The sequence below is a fragment of the Cibotium barometz genome, chromosome 57, assembly GCF_041138505.1.
Source record: "Cibotium barometz isolate CiBa-2024 chromosome 57, ASM4113850v1, whole genome shotgun sequence".
NCBI lineage: Eukaryota > Viridiplantae > Streptophyta > Polypodiopsida > Cyatheales > Cibotiaceae > Cibotium > Cibotium barometz.
This window is the reverse complement of record NC_141102.1, coordinates 31,998,388-32,017,413: the sequence shown is the minus strand read 5'-3', so window position 1 is coordinate 32,017,413 and position 19,026 is coordinate 31,998,388.

The window sequence follows — 19,026 nt, the reverse complement described above, 5'->3', positions numbered from 1 at the left end:
TAGTGGCTCCCCTAACCTCTTAACAAAATCAAGTTCCTACCCCTCATGCTCCATCACCGTATGTGACTTACCCTGATTCTACTTCTACCACTCCACCACCTGCATATTCACAAGGGGCGGGATGGGTATGAAAGCACCGCGTCTAGTATTTGGGATTTGAAAAACATGATGACAAATTACATGAACCAACTTAATGAAAATGTGAAGGCTGTGGCTCTTGCTGTGAATTTTCTAAAGTGCCAACAAAACTTGTTGTCTGCACATTGCCCTGAGCCTAATCCCACCAACTTGGTGTGTCGAGCTTGTCATGTACTCGGCCATCTTTCCAAAGATTTCCCCACTGTTATTTGCACTTATGAGAAATGTTTGGGTAGGGGGCACAAAGAGGATATTTGTTACATTAAGATGCGCCATTTGATGAATAGGAGCACCACTTTGCCACCCCCCGGCCCCATTAATCATCGTATTGGTGCCGAGAAACCCCCTGGGCCCTAGTGGACACTTCTTCAGAGGGATTCTCCTAGTTCTCCAGCAGTTGCTTCGTCTAGTGCACCACCTACCACCACTAAGAACCCTTTGATTAATATGATTGAGTTAGATTCATCACCCATGCGAGCCATCACACGAAAGGGGAAAGAGAAGGTTGTTGATGAGGAAAGAGATCCTGAACTTGTTGTTGCTACCCACCCACCCACCCATGTCGCTGTTCCTGTTGCCGACCCTTTACCTGGACCTCACCACACTCGTCCACGCCCTACTCCAAGTAAGTTGTTTTCCCCCATTCTTTGTTTTGACCTTGTTCCTGTTGGCCGACCCTTTACCTCGACCTCACCACACTCGTCCACGCCCTACTCCAAGTAAGTTGTTTTCCCCCATTCTTTGTTTTGACCTTGTTTCTGCTCATAATTGAGTAGAGCTCCCCATGTCCCTTCCACAATACCTTCTCACTTCTCCTTCTAGCCAAGCCCTTTTGAGGAGGTACTACAGAGCTTTGAGTTCTTCCCAGGGAGTGGGTCCTAATCTTCTTGTTGTTCAAAAAGTGGATTCCCTTCTTGCTGAGCGTGAGTGTCCTCGAGTGGAGTGCATGATCCACGAGCTAGTGACTCCACATGCTCTTGTTGATGGAGGATCAGGCGTCAATGTTTTGAGATATTCTACCTTTTCCAAGCTGGGGTTATCTTTCAATGGAGTTCCTACTACTAGTTTGCGTATGGGTGATCATCGACCAGTGAGAGCTGAGGGTTTCATCCAAGGTTTGCCAGTCATCACTGTCACTGGGCATATGGTGGTATGGTGGAGATTGATTGTTATGTTTTGCGGCTTAGTCCAAGACCTTGCCAGTACCAGCTTCTTTTAGGGAGACCTTGGATATGGAAGACTGATTGTGTTATTGACATTCCTAGAGGGCGGTTGCTTCTTGGTAGAGGATCTTCCCGAGCAGTTCTTCCTGCTTACCCTTCTTCTATTGTGAGCCCTGGGGTTACTACTGATGTTGAGAGTGATGGGGATGATGACCGGAGTTCTACTTCTTCATGTACACTGAGTTCCTATTGCATTTACCCTGATTCTATTGAGATTACCCTTGATGATGATGAGGAGACTCCATCTTTGGCTAGAGAGGTCATACTGTGAGAGTTCCTATAAAAGGGGGATGAGAAAGTAGGAGTGGGGTAGTCTTCAAAGGGTTTTCAAGTCACCCCATCCTTCCACTTTTACTTCTCTCATTCTATCCATGACCCGTCGATTGATTCACTTGTCAGATTTTACCTTTCTCACTATAGATCCTAACCATTTGCTCATGATCCTGTAGCCCAATGGAGAAGACACTAATCTAACCAAAAATTCTAGGTTCACACTAGCCAGCTAGCTTTCCCCGCAGGACACCAGTGTTGCATATGCTTTATACAGCATTAGAAGTCCTAAAATTTTATAGTTTTGACTTTTCTCTAATTCCAAATAGATTGGAAGATATTACTCTCAACAAAAAGAGACCAGTTGTCAGGCTTCTCAAGGAGTTCACTATATGTAAACTCTCTATATCACTTATGTTCAAGGCCGAATTTAAAAACCCCTTATCTATAAATTTTTCATGAATAAAACACGCCCTTTTTCTATTCAATCTATAAATACCCCCTTTAAATGGTACCCCTCTGTATGTAAAAATTATGTAAAAAAGGGATTTTAAAAATCCCTTCTGTTGAACCCGTTATGTTTACATATTTATGAGTTACCCCCCCGAGTCAGGCTTTGCCCTCTTAGAAATTGCTATCAAGATTGACTATCTTATCTATATAGACCAGATAGACGAACACATAAGCATAGTTAAGACTTAGCTATAGTGACTAGAGATGATCTCGCGATGATAATTGAATATGTTAAAAACAAAGATTCCCATGTGACTTAAAAGACTAAGAGAAGTTAAGGATTGTTTGAATTAAAAGCTTGTTTTATACTTCAAGTTGATTTTGATTGATTTCAATATGTATGCCTTGAAAGATTATGGACTAGAGATGAGTGTAAGATGATATATATGACTTGTGATTGCTTTATGTTAGAATGAATGATTGATATGCATGTGTATGATGAGACTCGACATGAGATTTTGAGATTCAAACCGGCCATCTCTTTAGACAGGAAATGCCGAACAGAGAACAAGATTTATGCCCTCTCGGATCCATGTGGTAGAACCCAAAGAGGATGAGATTCAGAAAGAGGCATACCCAAAATAACTGTGATGTCCAATGTGGAGGTTGGGTGGACGGGCGTCGGAGAAAGCCCTAGATTGGCTGGATTTTGGTCATTATGACTAACCATGTTTTCAAGCATGGTGATGATGACAAAATCTTTGACATATACACATACATGTTGATTAATTTATATGCTATTCTTTAATTGATAGAGATTTATATTATATGAATGTTTGTTTGAGAGTACATGACTCTTTGCTTATGTGATAAGAATCTTTCTATTTTTCTATTTGAGAGGATTGATTAAATTATATTGCTATGTAGAAATAGCATGATTAGGTGAGTTTCAATGTTTTCTTAGATGTACAATTAAGATATGGCTAGATTCGAGACCGTCATAGATTGAGCGTTCTCTTATAAGTACATATGAACCAACTCTTATAGAGGATATGACATTCTTAGATTGAGGGTACTCTTATAAGTGCATATGAACCCGCTTTTATAGTGGATATGATATAATTAGCTTAGATTCATTACATTCTTAGATTGAGGGTAATCTTATAAGTGCATATGAACCCACTCTTATAGAGGATAAGATATAATTAGATATGGTAGGGCTAGATGCTATTATGAAGTATGGCAAAGGTGAGTGAAAGTGTGGGGTTCACATTAGAAAGGCAGAGCTACTATAGTACTATTAACAAATGTCAAAACAAATGTCAAACTAGAGAGAGATGCTACTAATAGGTGGACGAATTATGTTTCTAATCTCGACTAGCGGGGGATAAGTGGAGCATTAATAATTAAACAAGATTTGTCTGGTAGGGGATAAAAGTGGAACTCAAATTGGGAATTATTAAGAAATGTTTATGAGGAAAATATAGTGGTCATTGGTGCATATTTTACTTAAGCAACACCAACAAACTGTCTCCTCTAGGCCTAAAAGTTAACCTCCACTTAGTAGGTCCTTTATTGTCATCACCTCTAGGCCTCAAAGTTAACCTCCCCCTTACTAGGTTGACAAAGGGGATGCACCTAGATGGAAACTCATGGAACCTAAAAGGAATATCTAATGTAGACGAGAGAGAGAGAGAGAGAGATTGGAGAGCATACATAAAACACTACGTTTATGAAGGATTTGCTACAAAGTTTTTGTAAAGAAAAGAACAAATCAAAGGGGGAAAATCCCTACTAGTTAGCTGGTGTGGTTGTGATGTTGATAGAAACAGTAGTGGGAACAAGTGGAGGCTAAATTGTTTTGGCTTAAGAATCCTTGAAGACCACCCTTTTTCTTATTTAAGATCTTCCCATATATTTTTCTTTAGCTTCCATTAAATGGTGTCCAATACCATGCAACTAAAATTGAGCATTGTAAGACATGCCAAACCTTCTCAATTTTGAGAATATTTGTTCACAAAAAAAAAAGATATCTTGAGTTTTGTTGCTTTCTTAAAAGTTATCTTGAGTGTTGTGTCTTTGTTATAGTGAATAATCTAAAGAGTGCAAACAATTTTATTTTTACATGTGATGGAAGTTAAGTTTTCTAATGTATTACAAGCATTTTCTATATCATTTTTATGAAATCTCTAATACTAAGTAAGTTCATGAGTTGAACCAATCCATAAGCTTTTTGAAAATCATCTATTGTATAAGATTCAAATACTTGTATAAAAAGACAATTGATTTTTATATTTGAAACCTTATTTTTATTTATTAAACATGTTTTTCTCTTTGTGCCAATGTTTAATATGCATCTTTAACTAAAATACTAGAATTATGAACATATCTTTACTTTGACCTTGATAGCGGGATCCCATCATGGTATTATAATCATTGAAGATATTAATGAGATTCTATTATAATCACATTAATTATGCAAAACACAATCATAGTAATTATCATTTAAGAGATTATTGAGATTCTATCATAATCATAGTCATTATGCAAAACATCATATCACTTTTGAGTTGAATCAACAATTTTATTTTAATATATCTACCCCTCTTAATTCTTGGAACTACTATGATGGATAAATACTTTAGAATAACCTTCATAATTGAGATTAGAAATGTAATGATCAAGTGAAGCTTGTGTGACTCTTGAATATGAATGGAGAGACGGAATAACTCTCTCACTTGTAGCAAGAGTAGTATGATCCACACTTAGCTCAATCCAATGGGATTTGCATCCCTTTCGGAGCTAGGGATTCAACCCGTACCGGTGCACAAAAGCTTATCCATTTGATGGAGAGAATGCTAAGAAAACTACTACTAATGACATAGACTCAACACACACTCAAGCTCAATCTTGCTATTGCTCACTCAACTCCACATTCCACTCATCCATACATCCAAACAAGAAGAAAGCTTAGCTATTGCTTACACAAGATCAAAGCATTCTTCATTCTCAAATACTCATTTCCCTAGCATGCACACAACCCTTGAAACTATCAATAAGAAACATGCACACTAGAGAATTGACATGAGAAGAGAGACAAATATCAACTCATTGCATTGAATTAACAAAAGAATAGAACTTACAACAATGTAGATGGGGAGAGAGAAGAACTTGCACCTCTATGGAAGAAGAGGGAGAGCTAGTCTCAAGAGAGCTCAAACATGAGTTTTCCCAATGTGTCCATGCTCTCAAATGAGCCACCTTTTATACAAAAATTCTAGAACTCCCAAAAGTTCCCATGTGGGATTATTGTCAAGCCCTCTCCCACATTCATCTACAAAGTGGAACTCTTTACAAGAGCCCTAAGTATCTTTTTTGTTGCATCCTTGTATTGATCTTCATTTGTCATGCAACACTCCCCCCTTCCTATTTTGCGCACGTCCTCGAGCGCGGTAGTAGCAAGAGCTGCAACAAAAAAGACAATGGAAACAAGTAAAGTCTCTTATTGAAAAAAAAAGAAAAGAAAAGAAAAACCAGCAATGATAATTTCACACGTGAGCATACAAGTGCAAGGCTGATTAAAGTTTTAATGAGTACTAAAATAGGTGAGTAAAGACTAGTCAAAGTGAGACTTAAGTGGTAGATAATGCTATGCAAAGGCAAGTGTGCTTTGTACACCGCCGGTTATGACCGCAGTCTCAATGTCTTACAAGTATGTAAGTTATTCCTAAGTGGCAAACCTACTCCTAAATATGAGCAAAGGTGATTGGAACTCTCTTTTTTTTTTTTTTTTTAATGTGTGTGTAGAAGGTGATAAAGATTAAGGTTCTATCCCAAAGAGACCCAAGCAATGGCCAAGAGACCTCCGCCAAGAGAATCTAAAGACCGCTAAGTATCTCAAGGGCGACAGACCCTTTTTCTTTCTTTTATGACCTAAGGAGTACCCCATGAAGATGAGGGCATCGGTCTCGAGGGCCCATAGTGTACCCCAGAGTCCTACCAACATCTATCAAGGCAATAGATTCCTCAAAGGTCTTTTTCTGAAGCTTTTAGACACCAGTGTTCACCCCATGGAAACCAAGGCATCGGCCCCAAGGTGCTAAGACAACCCCAGGTCCTACCAAGCATTTCTCATGGATGTAGACACGTCATGTCTCAATTTACTTTGTATATATATGCTTTTTTAGGGTATAATTTTTTTATAAATTTTTATTACTCCTAGCACCTAGCTCATATCTAAGAGGTAGCTACCACTAGGGATAACTAATATACCTTGAAAGCATAAGAACTTGGCATATTCCCTTGGTATATATCCTACACTGTCTTTAGATAGAAATATCTTTTCCTAAGTCTTCTAAGACTCTAGAATTTACTCACCATATTTTAACAACTAATCAAAAACTTAAACCAGCCAACATTGTGTGAACATGCAAACCATATATTCGAAAGATAAGAGCACATAAAGAAATAAAGATTAAGATTTGAATACACCTGTTGTAGTGTCCTATTGATGTTGTTCGTTTGCATTGATGCATTGCTGATTTTGTGTAGATTGCTCCTCCTTGATCTTTGTAAGCGTAGCATGTCTCCCCCCTTCCTAATTTGTTTGCACGATAGGTGGACTATTGGGGCGTGTTTGATGCTCTTGTTTTTTACGGAGATTTCTGCAAAATTTTTATTAACAAACACGAAAAGAAAAGAAAAAAAAAATTTGCCATTGGTGCCAAACACCGAATATAGCCGAGGGGAAAAACCCAATGGGATAAAAGTGCCCTGGCTTGTCGATCTTATTGTTGAGTTGCTAAGCTTACCCTTGCCCTGGTGGTGGAAATTATCTCAAAAAGAACATAATCCTCTAAAGGCATAAAGAACCACTCTATTCAAACATTGATCTACCAAAGAGCTTCATTTGTAGTGTTAATGCCTTATCTTTGGTTTTAGGTATGTTCTTCTTGGGTGGGAACTTTATCAATTGTCTTGGAATTTGAGCAAGATAAGAGGATTTAGGCTTTGAAGTGCTAGAATCTATGCTCAAATGAGACTCCTTTGGACTTGTCCTAGGTACACCAGTTGAGGGTGGAATTGTGTAACAAGGAGAATTTGGGACAACTGGTGATTCATTACTTGTTTTGGGAAGATCAACACAAGTAGATTTGTAGGTGCTATCACAGCCACCTATCCTATCTTGAAGAGTTTGTGTTGAGTTCTTTTGCACCCACTGGTATGGAAAATCAAGAGTGGCTTTTGGAATCTTTTTGAAACACTCTCTTACCCCTAGCAAAGCATGGCATTTTGGAAGCCAAATTGCTGTTGCACCCTCATAATAGCCTTGTGCTTTGAGCACACGTTTTGGGACCCATCGAGTAATAATCCGAGTTTTAGGCTTGGAAATGATGTGCTTCGTAGGAGGCTTAGCAACTGGACTAGATGGTACAAGTTTGTACGCATCTTTGGGTAGCCACATTGATAATTCCTTCTTACCTGGCCTTCTTTGAGCAGCAACTAGAGTAGTTGGAACATGCCCGCCATGGCCCTCACTTGAGTACTCATCAATAATCCACATCATTTGTTTTGGAGCTTCAAGAGCAGATTTGGATTGTGGGTTGGGTAAGGTAGAAACATTACCCCTTTGACACGATAAAGCTTGTTGAGTAGCAGAGACTTTCTCTACATGCAGTGTTGTTGTGGATGCATTCCTATAGTACAAATCATCTAGAAGATCACGTGGTTGTACCATTCGTATAGGAATAATATCATATCCATCTGAGTCACAAAATTGAATTGGCTTCGGTAAAGCACATGTCGATAATGTTGCAAGGACATGACTCCATTCTAATGGATCAATTAAATGCTCAGGGAAGGGTTGTGGAATGTATGCCTCCTCTGATACACTTCGATTACCCTTAAGTCTCTCAGTGTTGAAATCCCTACATGAGGCTCCACACATCCACAGATCTTCTCGCCCATCTCACAATGTAACTTTTGAGCCCTCAGATGAAGCAGAATCAAACTCATCTATTGGAGACCTTGTTACATCACGATATGAGTGATTCCTTAGGTTGACCCTTGTGATGACAGAATCATGTCGGAGGTACAAATAATTGTATCCCCAATCTTGAATCATTTGAAATTGTCGCATGAATGGTCTACCCAATATCACTTCGTAGTTTGGATGTTTTCCAAAATCCACTACTGCAAAGGTGTGCTCATATTCAATCCCACATGTGGTGACCAATATGTTCTCAAGCAACCCAAGGGGATGTTCTAAGCTTCCATCTGCTAGCTGCAAGCGCATCCTGGTACTCCTAATAGCTGGTTTGCCCCATTTTTCCCAAATGGACCTTGTGACAATGCCCACTCCTGCACCACTATCAAGTATTGCAGTTGAAGATACTTTTCGCACTTCTAATGGGAGGGTAGCATTTCCCTGATCGTCCTCACAAAATTTTCTTACTTTGTTGATAGGAACTGGCATTACATGCTTTGTCTCGGGGTGTATAGTACACTCATGGTGAACCTTTTGTAGCAATACCTGCTCTGACAAACATGTGGCAATATCATTCCACAACTCAGGTCGAATTTTTATCAAATCAAGCAAAGGTAAGGTACAAGCCACTGGTGCTGACAAAATAGCTTGCACCATACTCATATCTTTTTCCTTTGTCAACCTTTTATGCATGGAGGGTATCTTCAAGGTTTGAGAACAATTCTCATATTCTCCCAGATATGATGGTAAGGTTTTCATTGTATGCTTACTTCTAGGAGAAACAATTGTTTGAACTTCCTCCTGGATGCTTGGGTGTCTAAATTTGTTTTCCGTGCCCCTGGTAAAATCCACCTCAGAGAATGGAGGCGAACTAATAGAAGACATGTTCTCATGAACTTTCTCATGAACTGCAGCCCACATCTCATTTGCCATGTCCTCATTAGCATCAATAACTTCATCATTTCATGGGAAGACAAGGCTAGGTTGTGGCAGATTACCCCCTTTCAATTGGGTGTCAATTGGTGCAGACCTTTCGCTATGAGCTTGTGAAATGAGTTCACTTTTCATTTCCCGACTCGATGACACTTCTGGTATGGTTTCTAATGTTGGCTTAAGAGAGGTTGGGCCCCGAGGAATAGGTGGTGGTGGTCCCTCAAGTATTGACTGAGCTTCCCTAATGAGTTGCTGATGTACAGCTAGATTGATCTTCTCCTCATGAGGGTTTGGGTATTCTTGAAGCTTCTTGGGTAGCTCAGATAAAGCTGCAATGCGACTTCTATGAGCATCAATGATGGCCTCTAGAGTCTCATTCACTTTATCCACAAAAACAGAACCCCCGGAACTATCCTCAGTCGTACCAGCCTCATTTTGTTTAGCACTAGGCTCAGGTTGAGGTTGATGTTCCTCATGCACTTCTTGGGATGTAAAAGTTTTATCCCTCATGTTTTGTTTAGAGGCTTCTTGAGAACTAGTGGATGTACTTTTAGTTCGCTTGTTTCGGTTCTTCTTCCTCCTAGTGGTCTTTTTTCTATTGGACTGTAGGGTCTTGTCCACTAGATTTGTTTTTGCATCCCTAGTTCGAGGTGTCTCATCAGTCTGTATTTCGGCATTTCGTGTCTGTGATCTAGTCATGACTCTAAGTGGCACGACATCATCATTCTCAGATGAAGGTGGCAATGGGACTGTGCCTACAAGGTTGAGTGAAACCTTTGGTTGAGAGGTGCCTTCCTCATGTGGTTTCAGCACACAATCTTTTGGGAAGTGTTCTACACAACACCCTAGACAATATCTTTCAATTGGTGGAAACTGTTGTACTGTTGTATTGGACCAAGATGCTTGCCTTGAGTGATGTGGACAATCACGAGCCCAATGGGGTTCTCCGCACTCATAACAGGGGCGCATTGGTTTGGCCTCTACTTTCCTTGGCTGCCATTGGCCTGAGGGGCCTGGAGTCCTAGGTTGGTAGCCGCCTAGCAACAATAAAGAGTTTTGTTCCCCTGGTTGAGTGTCCAATGCTAGGCTTGGGTATGCGGGACTTTCAAAGATATTTTCTTTGGATGAATATGATACATATTCTTCCTCCACATAGCCTGGGTTTACCAAGTCTCTACACATATTTGAATTGTCGTAGTCAACAACCCTCACAGGAGCAGTCCCTGGAGCAGGAGGTTGAGCACCAAGAACAGGTCGTGCTTGCTCTTGTACCATCGGTGGCTTACGCTCAAAATTAGTATATTGTTGATACATTTGTGGAGCCACTCCACCCCTTGGCTGCTCACGTTCCTGTCTCATTCTCGCAATGCGAGTACATTCCTGTGTGGTATGGGTAAAGTTCCAAGCACAGGCTTGGCACCACTTTTTTGTGGGTTGGTTTGTGACTAGAGGAGAAAAGGTATTACATTCCTCTGTTTTATGGTTACCGCCACATGCTCCACAAAGATGAGGACCTGTAGGAAGTACACTCCTCATTCTCTGCTGCTGTTGTTGTGGCTGCATGGGTGGACGATAGGTCTGTCCCAATCTCCGTAGTACTAGGTTAGCTATCTGGTCTGGATTTACTAGCGCGCTAGACCCTGAACTTTGGTCGTCTCCCCACTGATCTCTAGGTTTCACCTCTGGGCCAGAACCATCTTGGAACTTGAAGTTATCGGTGAAATCCATAGCATCATGGCAACACTCATTGAAATTTGTATGCTTCTTCGCATAGAGATGTGTATGCAGTGTCGAATTTTTGAGTCCTTTTAAGAAGAGAGAAATTAATCGACTTTGGGCGGGCTTTTCATCTTCTGGGCAACGATTAATGTACTGCTTCATTCTATTTACACAGTCTCTAACACTCTCATTCTCGCCTTGTTTGAAAGAGTAGATGTGTGCTACTGTGTCATGTTGAATTCCCATCAAGGAAAAAGCAGCAATGAATCTCTCTTCCAAAACTCGTAAAGAAGATTTGTCTGAAGCCTCTAATGCCTGAAACCAAGCCAGGGCTTTTCCCTCAAGAGTGAGTCCAAATCCTTCAATTTGAGTATGCTTATCAGCCACTTGCTCAGCTCAAACTGCTTGCCTAAATGCTGCTACATGATCGTATGGATCTCCCGACCCTTCATACTTCTTTACCAGTTTCTGAAGAGTTGATGGCCTTACTTGTCTTGAATACTCATCATAGGGCCTACGGCCTCTTACTCTCAGTGGGAATTGTTCCTCTCTTTGGAAAGATGGTCCACATGTTTCCAAAATTGGTGTGGGTACCCTATTACCAGCCTCACCAAACCCCTCCAAAGATCTTGTCACCCGCATTTCAGGAGGTGCATTGGTGTGGTGTGACCTGTGGTCGCACATTTGGTGTAGGACGATATCTTGGTGCTAGAGTTGGGCTACTAGCTGTGGTCCACTTAGATGTTGAGGGTCCCTCTCTAGTGAACTCTCGTAGGGGAGGAGCAACAGTTTCTCCAAGAAAGGCTGTCTCTCCTGGTTTGGCTGTATTTGTTGAGAACACTTCCATGAATAATGGTTGTCCTTTCCACGTGAGTTCCCGAATCTCTTTCCAATCTAAGGTTCGGTATTCATTGGCCCATTTATCAATTATTCTGTTCATGTGTCCTGCAAGCTTCTCAACTATCACCACATGAGCTAGAGGAAGATCCAGCTATGGCAATCTAGTTGTGGCATAATATCCCTCTAACGAGTCCTTATAGACCTCTTGAAGTGGGTCATCCTGTAAGACCTTTGTCACAGGAATTTGTCGTACAAACTCCCATTTGCATTCAGCCCCCTGATCTAGTTTACACTTGCCTTTCCTATCCCTTTCCAAATTTAGATCTACAAGAAGTAAATCATCTATGGATGGCTTTGAGGACTGGGCATTGGATGATCCAGGCATGTCCGGCTCAATGAGCCAGTCATCTCTAGACTCCCTTACTCTGGAAAGTTCTGATAAGTCTAAGAACTCGGTTTTAGAGAGCTCCCCTAATTTGTCTACCTTTTCTGGATGGTAGGTGACTTCGTAGCGAACACCATCTCCACCCATGTACATGTGACCCTGGTCATTAACTAGAGGTGCTCTATCAAGTTCTGAGAAAATGTCTGCGATCTTAACAAGATACCGTTGTTGTGGGTCCCTAAAGATCTCAGCTCCTTGAGCATTTGTGTAGACATATTGGAGTCTCACATTGAGTGTTAACCCCATGGTGTCGGCTTCAAATGGATTAAAGGATCTTGAGGGTGTCCTATTTGGGGCTACGGGATGACTATTTGTCGGCCCTAGATTGTCCATGGACAATGAACTAGTTGTTCTAGAGGAAAGGGTATCGGATTGGGATTCAGAAAGGGTTTCAGCAATATCTGCCAAATTGCCTACCGATTGGGTCCCACTTTCTTGCGTAGGTACTCTAGAAGGTGCCCTAGGCCCTATGGCAGAATCTACAAGACGTCCCGACCGCAAGTGCATAAGGTCAATTTTTTTGGTTTTTTTATGTGTTTTTGTTTTGTTTTGTTTTTGTTTTTGTTTTTAAATAAAATATATATATATATATATATATATATATATATTTTATTTAACCTACCTAATCACTAAATGCAACTAAAAGGAGTATGTGGGCGTAACTATCTATCCTATTTTTTTATTTTTATTTAATTATGATTTTTTTTAAATGATTTTATGTTTTTTATGTTTTTTTTTAAACTTACACAAAAATGATGAATCACACTAAAAAAGATACTAATTATGCACAAAGTTACAAAAATTAAAAAATGCAGGTTAAACTAATTATGCAAAGAATTAAAAAAAATGAAGAATTACAAAATATGCAAAAAAAAAAGACTCCTAAAAACACTTAATTTATAGATTTTTTTTTTAAAAAATTTCTTTTGTTTTTTTTTCTCCTTTTGTTGGTTTTTTTTGTTTGTTTGTTTGTTTGTTTGTTTTTTTAAAAAACTAATAAATTCGTGCCAAATATAAAAAATATGAATTTACTAATTATGCATCATTTACAAAAATTCTTAAAAAAAATAAAAATAAAAAATGCAAGCTACTTTAATTATGCAAAAATTTAAATAAGGAACAATGGATTCAAAAAATAAAAACTGTTTTTTTTAATTTAATTGTTTTTTATCTTTTTTTTTAAATTTCCTTTTTTTTTATATTTCTTAATTCTTATTTTTTCTTTCTTTCTTTTTGTTTTTTAATTTCTTTTTTTTCTTTTTTTAATTTAATTTTTTTTCTTTCTTTTTTTTAATCTCTTTTCTTCTATTTATTTTTTTTTAAAAAAATACAAAAATTATGAAAATTAAATTAAAAAAATAAAAAAAATAAAAAAATCCACTAACCTTATCCACAGCTCGCCGCTCGCCCGCTTCCGGATTAGTCGCCGCGCCGCTCGCCCTCTTCAATGCACCGGCCTTCACTCTGCTGCCCGTCTGCAGAGCCGACTTCTTGACTCCAAGCACCTTCTTAGTGACCTCTGCCAAGCACAGGCCGCCCTAACTCAGGCTCGCTCCAATGTCGTCGCACCTCTCCAACACCATCTTCACAGCAGACCCAGGCCTCTCTCATGGAGTCACACCAGGAGTGCATTGAGTTGTGTCACCTTCTTGCAGCATCCGAGAGCAGGCGGGACGCTTTAGAGGCCGAGTTAGCCTCCTTCTCTGCCTCTGCTTCTCACGCCTTCCGCCTTCATCGCCTCCACGCAGCCAACCTTCTTTTGCTTCACGACCGTCCTTGCCCTGGCTCCAAGCACACCGCCTACTGCAGCAGCCTTCAAGCCAGCCTTCGCCAGCCCCTTCTCCTCCGCCTCTGCTCACTGCTCTCAAGCCAGCCAACTTAGCGCCGGCTCCTCGAATGCTCAGCCAGCTGCCTTAGTTGCATTCAAAGCATCCTCCACCCTAAGTTTTTTTTCTTTTAATTCTGTCTCCGTTTGGGCCCCAACCTAGAGAATTGCAACTCCTCCTGAAAGCTTGGCAATTCTTTCACGATCAACTTCAACGGATAGCTCAATGCTCTCTTTACAATATCGGCTCCAACCTGTTGCTCATAGTTTTCAAGAGTTGCCTTTATTGTGTCCACCTTGGCAGCCAACCTTAGCAAAGCACAACCTCCACCTACCACGATACCCTCCTCAAGAGCCGCCTTAGTTGCATTCCAGTGCTTGATGCAGCGCTTCTACACTGCAAATCTATATATATATATATATATATATAGATTTATAATTTTTTTTTCAGCTGGCCGCCTCCCTGCACATATATATATACATATATATATATAGATATATATATATATATGTATATCTATTTGTCTTTGCTTCTAATGATGGAGTTGTCTCCCAACAAAACAACAAAACCATAAAGGAAAAGCCGCCGTCAACACTTCCAACCTACCTCTCTTCCTTTCACCCTTCTCTTTCCCTCTCTCCTCTCATCCTTAAGCGGACTTCATGCTTGGGAGTCTATGGGGCTTGCATAAGCTATGGAAGAGCTTAGCAACGCACCTCTTTTCTTTTTATTTATTTATACTAGTTACATGATGTTAACGAAGAGCATGAAAGCTTTAAATGACAAAAAACAATGAAGGTAAGCATAATGAACGGTACTTGAAAAAGCATAAAAGCAATAAAACATAAAAAACAATGCGGGAGAAACCTCAACCGCTCAATGGTTTTTTTCTTATCCTAACCTTATCTACTCACACCGGGATCGCACACCCGAACTTAACCTAATCACTCAATGGTTTTGCAACCAAAAGAGGAAATAGTGGTGGTTTCCACACACTCTCAACCGGATTTGAGTCTTTTCCCCGGCAGCGGCGCCAATGGAGAGACAGAATAACTCTCTCACTTGTAGCAAGAGTAGTATGATCCACACTTAGCTCAATCCAATGGGATTTGCATCCCTTTCGGAGCTAGGGATTCAACCCGTACCGGTGCACAAAAGCTTATCCATTTGATGGAGAGAATGCTAAGAAAACTACTACTAATGACATAGACTCAACACACACTCAAGCTCAATCTTGCTATTGCTCACTCAACTCCACATTCCACTCATCCATACATCCAAACAAGAAGAAAGCTTAGCTATTGCTTACACAAGATCAAAGCATTCTTCATTCTCAAATACTCATTTCCCTAGCATGCACACAACCCTTGAAACTATCAATAAGAAACATGCACACTAGAGAATTGACATGAGAAGAGAGACAAATATCAACTCATTGCATTGAATTAATAAAAGAATAGAACTTACAACAATGTAGATGGGGAGAGAGAAGAGCTTGCATCTCTATGGAAGAAGAGGGAGAGCTAGTCTCAAGAGAGCTCAAACATGAGTTTTCCCAATGTGTCCATGCTCTCAAATGAGCCACCTTTTATACAAAAATTCTAGAACTCCCAAAAGTTCCCATGTGGGATTATTGTCAAGCCCTCTCCCACATTCATCTACAAAGTGGAACTCTTTACAAGAGCCCTAAGTATCTTTTTTGTTGCATCCTTGTATTGATCTTCATTTGTCATGCAACAATGAAATTGGTATGCTTAACACGTACGTATCTCTCTCTCTCTCTCGTGTGGTTGTGATGTTAATAGAAACAGTAGTGGAGTGGAGGCTAAATTGTTTTGGCTTAAGAATCCTTGAAGACCACCTTTTTTATTATTTGAGATCTTCCCATATATTTTTCTTTATCTTCCATTAAATGGTGTCCAAAACCATACAAAGAAAATTGAGCATTGTAAGCCATGCCAAACCTTCTCACTTTTGAGAATATTTGTTCGCGAAAAAAAGATATCTTGAGTGTTGTTACTTTCTTAAAAGTTATCTTGAGTGTTGTGACTTTGCTATAGTAAATAATCCAAAGAGTGCAAATAGTTTTATTTTTACATGTGATGGAAGTTAAGTTTTCTAATGTTTTACAAGCATTTTCTATATCATTTTTATGAAATCTCTAATACTAAGTAAGTTCATGAGTTGAACCAATCCATAAGCTTTTTGAAAATAATCTATTGTATAAGATTCAAATATTTGTGCAAAAAGACAATTGATTTTTATATTTAAAACCTTATTTTTATTTTTTAAACATTTTTTTCTCTTTGTGCCAATGTTTATTATGCATCTTTAACTAACATACTAGAATTATGAACATATCTTTATTTTGACCTTGATAGTGAGATCCCATCATGGTATTATAATCATTGAAGATATTATTGAGATTCTATTCTAATCACATTAATTATGCAAAACACAATCATAGTAATTATCATTTAAGATATTATTGAGATTCTATCATAATCGTAGTCATTATGCAGAACATCATATCTCTTGTAAGTTGAGTCAACAGATTTATTCTAATACATCCACCCCTCTTGATTCTTGGAACTACTATGATGGATAAATACTTTAGAATAACCTTCATAATTGAGACTAGAAATGTAATGATCAAGTGAAGCTTGTGTGACTCTTTAATATGAAATTGGTATGCTTAACACGTACGTATCTCTCTCTCTCTCTCTCTCTCTCTCTCTCTCTCTCTCTCTCTCTCTCCTTTATGAAAATGGTATGCGTAATACGTACGTAGACTCTCTCTCTCTCTTTCTATCTGTCTCTCTCTCTCTCTCTCTCTCTCTCTCTCTCTCATCTTGTGTGACTCTTGAATATGAAAATGGTATGATCAACACATACATAGAATCTCTCTCTCTCTCTCTCTCTCTCTCTCTCTCTCTCTCTCTCTCTCTCTCTCTCTCTCATCTTGTGTGACTCTTTAATATGAAAATGGTATTCTTAACACATACGTACACACATCTTGTGTGACTCTTGAATATGAAAATGGTATGCTTAACACATATGTAGACTCTCTCTCTCTCTCTCTCTCTCTCTCTCTCAAAATTAATCAATTTTAGCATAATCACGGTGATATGGATCAACACTAGACAATCAAAACTTTAAACTTGCAGTAACAATTCAATTGAGAAACTTATAAACAACCATGGAGGGATTACAAATTTAAGGTACTTTACTTATATGGTGATTTCATATACCAATTGAGAGGCCAATATTCATGTTTATATTCTTATAAGCAGTCAAGATTTCCTATGTATAATTCGTACTTCAAAATTTTTTGAAGTGGAAATTGTCTCAACTTTGGTGTGCCAACTTATAATGTGTTTTTTAATAGATTTTTTTTTCTATCATTTTTGTAGTAGTTAAAATAAAATTATCTTACAAATGAAGAAACAACATGATCACGATCCAAATGAAGAATCTCCACATACATAATCATCATATGTATATTTTTTCTAGATATTAAACAAGAAAAGATCATAATATATTAGGGAAAACAAAATTAACCTATTCCTAAGACGTAAAACAACTATACATTGCTATACAATGGTAACCTAGAATCTCAAAAGACAAGAAAGCAATTTAAGACCATTTGAAAATTATGACTAGAAATATGTATAGGGGAAATGGCTTACCCATTTATTGTCCATGGCTAGAGTTGCTTTTAGGGGAAGTGAAAGGTTACATGCATATATTGGTTTTTGGTTTTTACAAGAAGTGAAAGGCTACATGTATATACTAGTTTATTGATTTTTACAAATCACACCCCTACCCATAGGAAACACAAATCTTGTCTATCCATCTTTCTTGGGCCAATATCTCGAGCATCAAAGCCCAAAGAAGCTAGAACCTAGTTTATGTAAAGAGATGAAGTTTTGATGCCAAGTGATACCTTTTTAGAGTGCCAGCAACAATAGACCTTGTTAGAGTGCCAATAGACATTATTAGAGTGCTAAGAGGCAACACTATACTACACCAAGTGGTTGTTAAGAGTGCTAACCTTATACATTACAAAATTAATGAAGTCTTTGTAATTGCAATAAAAAGACATGAGTTGCTGCATCATTTTTGGAAATCCTAGGAAGTAAAGAAAGGAACACAAGACAACAACAACCATAACCCACTTTGAAATCAGGGACATCCTTTAAATATCCATTCATTGTGAGAGTTTGTTAGTCCCCTTTTGAGTAAAAGTGTTATTACAAGTATATAATGAGAAACATTCACATATAGGGTTATGTTGTTTAGTCTCATAAACACATCGATTACATTCCGATGATTGATGTATACTGCCACATTCAAGGATTTGTTGTAGAAATTCTTAGAGGTCTTCATGGATTACCTCTACGCGAACTTAAAGTTGAGAAACGAGCATATTTCCAAGGCATTTGAAAGATGTGGATACTATACGCTATGCCTAAACCAAGAAAAATATAAATTCATAGGAGGTTAGGCATGGGAAAATCTTAGGGCATGTGGCATATCCAAGAATGGGATCACCCACCACTGATGAAGGAAAGATCTGAGTCATTCTAAAACTCAAAATATTGGAAATCTATCCAAATATTTATGGAACACACGAAGTATTATAGGAGCTTCATCTTCATGTAACAGAAATCACAAGACCCCTAGATCTTTATTTTGAGAGAAGAATGTGAGGAATCATTCCACAAGATAAAACAAGCCTTAATCTTAGCAAGAGTGTAGTTGCAATAATCTTGAGAACGCCAAGGTGGGATGTAATCTTCCATGTGCATATCAATTCATTTGCCTATGCCAGAAGATGTATATTAGCTAAACCAAGAGAAAGTAACTTGGACTTTCCTATCTATTATGTAGTAGACAACTGAATGAGCCCAAAATGAACTTTACAACCAATGCAATAAATAAATTTCACCATTACCACTTTGGTAAATGAATTTGTATTCTCTAATGACCCCATCAAGCTTTAATCTGTTTTGAACAAACCATGCACAATGGGGCACATCACAAGGTAGTTATTATTACTTCTTCTAGAGTTTTATTTTTTTTTCTCAGTAAAAAGAAAAGGATCTACTCATGTCTGGGGGTGTTAACCTCCAAATTTGTGCTAAATTTTGCACATTCATGGGCTCTTCATGGATAATTTTTTAGTATTTT